This window comes from Lupinus angustifolius, unplaced genomic scaffold, assembly GCF_001865875.1.
Source record: "Lupinus angustifolius cultivar Tanjil unplaced genomic scaffold, LupAngTanjil_v1.0 Scaffold_50_88, whole genome shotgun sequence".
NCBI classification, from domain to species: domain Eukaryota; kingdom Viridiplantae; phylum Streptophyta; class Magnoliopsida; order Fabales; family Fabaceae; genus Lupinus; species Lupinus angustifolius.
Genome location: NW_017722416.1, coordinates 68,105 through 78,031, shown reverse-complemented (window position 1 = coordinate 78,031; position 9,927 = coordinate 68,105).

Here is a 9,927-nt window from a genome sequence, read left to right as displayed (position 1 = left end):
AACAAATACTAAATTTATTTATGTTGTTTCCTCTTATTTAGGAAGTTTTTGATGTTTACTTTCGTTGTTGTTTTATAGTTATATATAGATGCTGCCGTTTCATTCCTGTGGTCTTCATTTCAATGCATTCTTTTCTTTTCTTTTCAGTTTTGGAATAAGGATTTGGTGATTGTTGACAACACAACTTGATAATACATACCAGGTGTATGACTCATATCTTACTTCATTAAATCACATACATTTAACAGATTCATATAAAAGAATTTGTAAATTATGTTATTATAATTTAATTATCGAATATAGATTATAAATTAAGGCTTTAAAAAAAATAAGACTATATTTAAGGTAAAGTTTTTCCATTGTTTCTGTTTTTTGTGAATTTAAAATGAGAGTAAGATTTCAACAGAGTGACATTAAACTGATTAAAGTCAAAGTGAAAACAATTCCTCTCAAGATGAAAAAAATAAGAAATTATATAACAAAAATCAAAATTTTATTACGATATAATGTTTCCTTAGTAAACTATGTTTATTAAAAACATTAATTTTTGTTTGGAAGGAATCCCTTTGAGGGAAGAAAAAAACTTATTTCACATCTAGTCTTTAATTCTAGAGAAATCTAATAATTTATATATATTCACTAATTTACATTATTAGGTTTTTATTGATAATTAGGATGTAGTTTAAGTTTAAATTTTTTATCGTAGAGTAAATAAATATCACTTTTGATTTTTAAATATTTCTTAATCATTTGAATTGGATTAGCATTCCATTTGATATACTTTTAGTATGAGGCTTAATTACTCAAACTTTTTTCCAATACATTTCATTATTAATTTAATCTTATAATGTATTCACTCATATAAGATAACATTTTTATTTTCATATTTTAGCGTCCAAGATCCACTTTGTTGTGACATTGAGAAAGAATAATAACAAGTGATTAACAACAATAAAAGAGAAACAAGAGAGAAACAATGAAAGGTAAGGTGGTGTATGTTGTTGTATGGTCCTATGGATCTCCCTATATATGGCATGCCTAGTCAATTCCAAAAACTAACCATGTTCCTTTCGCCAATTACTTTAGATTCGTTTTAATAAAAATAATATCTAATCGGTTGTATTATTAACATTTAATATTTAAAGAATGAATGGACAATTAAATATTCAACTTTGATATATTATCATCTAAAATGTAATTATTACTCATCATGTTGAATTATGCTAGGTACAAATCTACAATCAAGTACTTAACACATTCACATTTTCCAAAAACTTAACCTTACCTTAAATACATCTAATTTAATTAGAACAATCTAGCAACTCTATGTGCTTGTTGGCCAACTTAATTTATCTTCTTTATTATCATCATATAATTTGTTGACATAATATAAATATTTAAATATTATACATACACCATAACATAAGAATAATTAAAATTTAAGATATATTTTTTTATAATTAAAAAATATATGCACTAATAATATAAAAGTTTTATATATTATTACTGTATTATCTACTATTTATATTTAATCATGATTGACTCTTAAAAAAATACTATAAAATAAACACTAGATGATGTTATGATTGTGATATATTTTTATACTAACAATGTATATATAATACAATCTTTTATTATATGGCAAATAAATATGATTTATGTAATTATATTGAATGCAAATTCTTATTGGATAGACAGGATGAAATTTTAAACTATTTTTTAATAATTTTTTTAAAAGTTATTAAACCTCTTCTTTTTTTATGTTCCATTACTGGACAATTTAATACTCCAGAGGAACACAACTCAACTGTATTATTATTTTATAAATCATGTTATTAATTGAATTTAAAAAATCGTATATTACATAGTGCATTAGTTCAAAAACAAGATATGCGATTGAGTTAGGTTGAGACTCAGTAAAGAATAAATTATATAAATTTATAGTGGACTGAAAAAATAAATTAACCGGTTTAAATATTTAAAGGACTTTAATATCTATATACTGATAATATAAAATTTTCTACATATTTAATATCCTATTTATCATTTATGTATATTAAATTTATTTAAAAATCAAGAAGGATGGATATTAAATATATATTAATTCTTTCTAAATCGATTGACCACTACTAATTTAAGAATTGTAGAATATGACAAGTCTTAATTCTTAAACATTCCTGCTCAGTTACACGTGAACTGCTACATTGTCATTGAATTTGTTTTAACTTGTATACATGTCTTGATACCTACCATAAAGTCACGTGATAAATTGAATGTAAACTTTATGCAACTCTCATGAATATTCTGTGATATCTTTAATATTATTTTGTGAGGGTAAATATAAGAAAGATTTGTTTACAACAACTTAAATAATACCAACTTGTACATTATAAATACTTTTTGTAAAATTTAAATTACGCTGATTCATCTGTTAATAATTTATCATTTACCTCCAATTTCAGAAATTTTGAACAAATATATAATCAAATAAATTCAACTTTCATATTATCATTTAAATATATATTACACTACTATTAAATAAGTTTGGATTTACCAATAATACATTGATATAGTGGTATAAAGTTGTGCTAAATCCTCGAGATGATAAAAAAGTTAATGATCTAATTCTTAGAAGTGACACTTATTAAAATGAACAATCATCCTAAAATGAATTAGTCTTTTACCACAAAAAAATAGCATTAATAGTATCAAAAAGTAATTTTAGATTTTATAAAATTTGGTATATAATAAAAACTTTCAATTCAATTATTGATTTGATTATATTTATCTTATGTAATAAATTATTAATAGTATAAGAATTGAGATAATTTAATTCGACTGGAATGAATTCCTCCCTTATATATCCCAACTTAAGCATCCCACTCAAGATATAGCCTTGCCACTAAGCAGAGGTATTGATGTCATTAACTTAGGAAAAAATGCATACTCTTATAGTGTGTCTATTTTATATTGTTATTGTATTTACTATTTATATTTAATAATCACCGAGTCTTCAATAAAATTAATTGAAATTAATAAACATTAGATAATATGTATAAATCTTCATGGATATATAATACACGGGTATGTATCTGCATCTTCATTCTAGGTTGTAACAAGATATATGAAAGCTTTTGCTAGAAAAGTTATCATTAACCTTAATAATATTGACAGAAAATGCTCTCCTGCTGTTATCATTATTCATTATTAATCCCAAGCCAAACTCTAAGATAAAACTTAACATCTTGAAAATATATTAGTGTTGAATAATATTATGGACAGTTAGGGCTGCGATTTTTCCCCTTATACGGGTTGATTAAATATTTTTATTTGGTATGAATTATGATAATATAATTTAAAGTTTCAATCAAATCACCCTTAATTATGGAAATTAATCTACTGATATGTTTGTAATAGGAATGTGAAATCATGATTGATTATATATATAAATATTATAAGATAATAAAGTATCATGAGATACATTATCTCCTTTATCTGTTAAAATTATGATAAGTTAATAATTTTCTACAAACATATTTTTAAAATATAAAAATAATAGGACACATGTAATAATTGTAATGACAAAATGATATAACTTATCTTCTGATACGAAGAATTAGCTTATTCTCATATTATAAATGCAAATGTAAGGTTTATAATTCTATTAATGTTTCACTGAACTAAGTTGATGTTCTTAGAGAGACAATAAGGAGAATAAACATGTAGAGAATTGGTTAAATATCTGCAATGCTTTGTTTTATTGACTTGGCAGGATATATACAATACAATAATACACAATATTTAGGTATTTCTGAGGCATAGAAGAAGTCCTCACTTGCCATGCAATGAAACAATTGGTCATTTCCCAAAGCTTTTGGGAATATGTATGCTAATCGGAAGTGTGTTGGCACATAAGAAGAATTAATCACTCCAGTTTGTAGTTTTTCTTAAACAAGTTGATAATCTATTTCAATATGTTTTATATGCTCATGAAAAATAGGATTTGTGACAATGTTAAGGCTTTTTTGTTGTCACAAATAAGGGTGTGTGAGCTGCTTGTGGAACTTTCGAATCTTGTAGTATATAGCACAACCAATTCATCTCTAAACATGTGTTGGTCATAGCTCGATATTCTAATTCTATTAATGATCTAGGAACACTAGCATGTTTCTTGGATTTACATGAGATATCCTATAAATGACCTTCTTGTGGCACGATAACATGCCCAATCTGAATCACAAAAAAAATTCAAATCAAAATTGTTCATAGAAGAAAAGAACAAGCCTTGACCATGATTACCTTTGATATATCTATGGATTCATATAACAACATCCCAATGAGGTTTTCGAAGCTCATGCATGAACTAACTCGATGTTCGAACATGGTAGACAATGGCATACCTTATGACAGTAATATAGATCAATCTACCAACAAGTCTTCTATACTTAGTTAGATCATTAGTAATACTCAATCAGTTGGAGTGAGTTTGAAATTTGTTCCATAGGAAATTTGTCTAGGCATGTGTCTAATAGTCCTCAGTCTTGTAAAATGTCTAGATCATATTTTCTTTGAGACATTAAAGTACTTTGTCTTGGAACATGAGAATCAATGCCTAAAATCTCCAAAATCTTTGACGTGGAAGCGCTTAAGAATAAACTTTTTTAGAAATTTCATTTATCGAAGGTCATTTCCTGTTAGAAATATATCATCAACATAGATAAAAATAACACTAAGTGAAGTACCTTGATGTTTGATGGAAATAGAGTAGTCAATCTTCAATTGTCGATAACTAGCCTATTGAGTAGTAAAAAAGGTCAAGAACAAGTTTATTGAAGCATGTTAAGTCCATAAAATGACTTGTTGAGTCAATGTACAATGTTCTACCCATATCGTTGGAGGCTCCATAAACATTATCTCATGTAGGTTACCATAAAGAAAAACGTTTTGCACATCTAATTAATATTATCAAAATTAAATGCTAATCAAGATCATATTATTAATAATGTTGTGACTAACTTGCCTAGAAATAAATTGCTCATGCAAGGCAATGATGGTGCTATACCAGTCAAGACCAATGATGTTGTGTCCAAAGATGGTCTGCTTGTTCCAAATGCAGCCATTGTGCTTATACAAATAACAACCAAGCCCGAGGTCAATATGTGCAGATTGTTCATGATCAAAGTCAACAATAATGTTGATACACCAAGTTTGGCTCGTAACTTGTTCTTTATAAGGGCTATGCATCTGTTGCATTAGGCCAGGATCACGAATCTGTATCAAATGCACCATATGCATCAGGGCAAGGCCACTAAAGGCACATACATGAACTAGGTCATTCAAGGCACATCTCAGGCCAAGGCCACGTATGAGGGACACACACATCAGGTCACACACCTAGCCAAGGTCCAAGCCCAGAATCAACCCAACACTAAAGTTAGAATTCAAGGCATAAGATCAATGAGTTTTCTGTAACTTGCAGCCCAAACCATCATTTGGTTTGCGTATTTTGTCATATTTAACATGTGCACAATGTGTTAGTTAATTCAGTTATTGAGAATTCTTCTTTCTATAAATTAGAAGAATCAAGTTTGTATCAATTCAATTCAATTCAAATAAAAGTATTCAAAGTAAATTCCATTTTCTCAATCTTGTTACTCTTCATTCTTTTCTTCACTTTATCAGATTTCTTATTCAACAAGAAGAATTCTGCTTCTTCTTGTTTTCTATTTTCTTTGATGGTATCATAGCTCTTTTAAGAGCTCTGCTACATTCGTCATGTCTCTTGAAGCATCATTCAATACCAATGTCACACACACACACCTCAACCCAACTCAAGATCCAGATTCCCCTTACCACGTGCATCCTTCATAGAATCTTGCAAGTGCACTCGTTTCACCTCCTCTAAATGGTGAGAATTATCATCAATGGAAAATGGCAATGAAGATGAGTCTCATATCCAAATAGAAACTCCCTTTTGTTGATGGATCAATCAAAATGCCTGCAAAGACTGATCCCATTTATAGAGCATAGGAGAGAGCCAACAATATTGTAATAGCATGGATAACAAGGTCAATAACACCTTCAATAGCACAAAGTGTCATATGGATTGATAAAGCATATGAGATCTGGGATGAGCTAAGTGAAAGATTTTCCCAAGGGAATCTATACAAGATTGCAGAGTTACAAAGAACCATCACTAACTTCACACAAGGAGATCTTAATGTGTCAAACTACTTTACGAAATTAAAGACTCTCTAGGACGAACTTGACAACTTCAAGCCTATGCCAAAGTGTAGATATGAGGTGCAATGTTGTGGTGATGTCATTTCTGATGTAAGAAACATAGAGTGAAAGATATGGTCATAGTATTCCTTAGAGGACTTAATGACTCCTATTATGGAGTCAGATCATAAATCATGATCATGGATCCCTTACCTAACATGAGTAATGTGTTTGCTCTCATTATTCAGAAGGAGAGGCAAATGTGTGGGCAAGAATTGAAATCTAAGGCCATGGCTGTTTCAAACAATTGGACAAAGGGAAGCTATTCTGGAAGAGGCCAAGGTACAGGAAAGTCATTTATGCCAACTGGTTCTAGAAGAGGCAATTCAGGTGCCTCAAGGAGAGGCTCATGGAACAAGAATTCAAACAACAACAAGTTTTGCACACATTGCAAAAGAAATGGACATACAGTGGAAACATGCTACAAGTTGCATGGGTTTCCATCTAATTTTGGTAAAAATGACCAATTATTCTTAGTTGTGAGTTCAAGAAAGGAAGATCAAACATAGACTCTAGGGCAACACACAAAACAAAATGGCCATGTTTTTGGATTAAGCAAGGAACAATATCAAAGATTGATAAACATGTTGAAGCAGCCTAGTGAATAATCTAGCAAATCAAATCAAACTGATCTTACTATAATCACTAGTAATGTGTTATTAGCCACATCCATTGGTCTTAATAATCAAATAATAGGTAACTCTAAACCCAAAGATTATTTTTTCAATTGGATACTAGAGAGTGGTGACACAGATCATATAAGTTACAGTTTGACCAAGTTCTCTACATACAGAGAAATAAAGCCTATTAGGGTGAGATTACCTAATGGAAATGAGGTAATAGCAAATTTTTTTGGGACAGCCTTACTTCTCCCTAACCTGATGATTAATAATGTTCTATATCTGCCAATTTTTTCATACAACCTGATCTACATATCTAAACTTGCTTTAAGTTGTAAATGTATGTTATCTTTTGATGCTAACTATTGTAAAATCTAGGAGAAGAAGTTCTGGAAGATGATTGATTCAGCTAAGTCTACCAATGAGCTATATGTCTTGAAAGTTCCTAAGCACTTACATCATATACATTTCTTTGCTTCTATACGTGATTCAAATGTATGGCATTTTAGACTAGGATATGCATCACACAATTGTATGAATAAAGTAAGGAGCATTTTCCCTTTTGTTTAATTCAATAAAGACTACATATGTGATGTTTGCCATCAAGCCAAATAAAAGAAATTACCTTTTCCTTAAGCAATACTCATTCTTTACATAGATTAAAGTTGATACATGTTGACATATGAAGCTCCTTTTCTATCCCATCCATTCAAGGATATAAGTATTTCTTGTCTATAGTTGATGACTATAGCAGATACACTTGAGTTTATCTAATGAGGTCTAAGGCAGAGACCTCTAAGAGTCTACAAGAGTTTGTTTTAATGATAGAAAATCAACTCAACCTGAAGGTAAAAATTGTAAGGAGTGACAATGACCCTGAATTCAATACGAAACCTTTCTATGCTAGTAAGGGAATCCTGCACCAAACTACATGTACTTATACTCCCCAATGGAATGGAATAGTTGAGAGAAAATATCAACATCTTTTGAATGTAGCTAGAGCTTTATTGATAAAAGTAGATTGCCTAAGATTTACTGGCCCTTTACTTTAAAACACTTTGCTCATATAATCAATATTCTACCCACTACTGTTATTGAAAATAAGACTCCTCATAAAGTCCTATTTGAAACTCAGCCTAACATGCACTCGTTAAGAGTTTTTGGATGCCTTTGCTATGTTATCACACAACCACTCTAGAGACAAATTTGATTCTAGATCAAACAAATCCCTTTTTCTGGGTTACAAGGAAGGAGTAAAATGATATGTGGTCCTCAACCTATCTATTAAGGCCATAGAAATTAGTAGGAATGTGATCTTTTATGAAAAAACCTTCTCCTATGTCCCTCAAGAATCCACCAATACATAAATGGATAAGGATTTATATGATCATTCTCTGACCAACCCTCTCATATTTGATGACATTATCTTTTTCCAACCAAAAGATAGAAACAACATAGAAAGAGATAATGAAGAAACCAATGACCAATTCCCTGGAAATACTGAAGATCAAAACCTTAGAAGAAGTAATAGGGTTACTAAAACCCCCACATATCTCCAAGATTATCATTGTGCCTTATTAAAAAAAAACCAATATTCCTACATCTCTTACTAAATATCCTTTATCTTCCTATGTAACCTATGATAGACTTTCTTATAATCATAAGTCTAGAATTCTCTCTTTAACCACCAACATTGAGCCAAAGACCTACTCTTAGGCCATTAAGTTCCCTCAGTGGTTGGATGCTATTAACAATGAATTGGCTGCCCTACAACAAAATAACATATGTATTATAACCAATCTACCTAAGGATAAGTCTGCTATTGGATGTAAATGAGTGTTTAAAATTAAATATAAGGTCGTTGGGAGTATTGATAGACATAAGGCTAGATTAGTTACTAAGTGATACACTCAAACCGAGGGAGTAGATTATCTTGAAACTTTTTCGCCTGTTGCAAAGATATCCATTGTTAGGCTTATTTTAGCATTAGCTTCCATATGTAATTGGCACATTAAACAATTAGATGTTAACAATGCATTCCTACATGATGAACTACATGAGCAAGTTTATATGACCATACCTCCTGGTCTCCCCAATGCTCAAGCTAATAAAGTCTGCAAACTTCATAAATCTATATATGGCCTTAAGAAGGCCAGTAAGCAATGGTTTGCCAAGCTTTCCAACTTTCTTACCAAGCATGGCTACCATAAATCCAGGGGTGACCACTCTCTATTCATTAAGTGGTCCTCCAAAATCCTAATCACCGTTGTCTTAGTTTATATGGATGATATCATCCTTACTGGTAATGACATTAATGAGATCAATGACCTCAAACAAATCCTAGACAAAACCATTAAATTCAAGGACCTAGGTGACTTAAATTTTTTCCTTGGTTTTGAAATTGCTAGGAGCAAAGCTGAGATTTCAATGAACCAAAGAAAGTATGTCTTAGAGATTCTTTCTGATGCAGGAATGATTAGATGCAAACCATCTACTACCCCTACGATCCCTGGTGTGCATGTTTACCAAGACAACAACGACCCTTTTGATGATCCCTGCTTATAGGAGATTGATTGGGGAAAAAATGTACTTAACTAACACTAGGTCTGATATCACTTTTTGTGTCAACCAATTAGCTCAATTTATGGCTTGTCCTACCACTCTACATTACACTGCTACCATGAGAATTCTTAGATATTTAAAAGGGTCACTTGCTCTTGGATTATTTTTCTCTATATACTTAACTAACACTAGGTCTGATATCACTTTTTGTGTCAACCAATTAGCTCAATTTATGGCTTGTCCTACCACTCTACATTACACTGCTACTATGAAAATTCTTAGATATTTAAAAGGGTCACCTGCTCTTGGATTATTTTTCTCTACTAACTTTGTTGTGCAGCTAAAGGCATATAGTGATAGTGATTATGCATCATGCCCACATACTAGAAGACCAGTAAGTGGATATTGTATTTATCTAGGTAATTCATTGATTTCTTGGAAATCAAAGAAACAAAAGACTTTT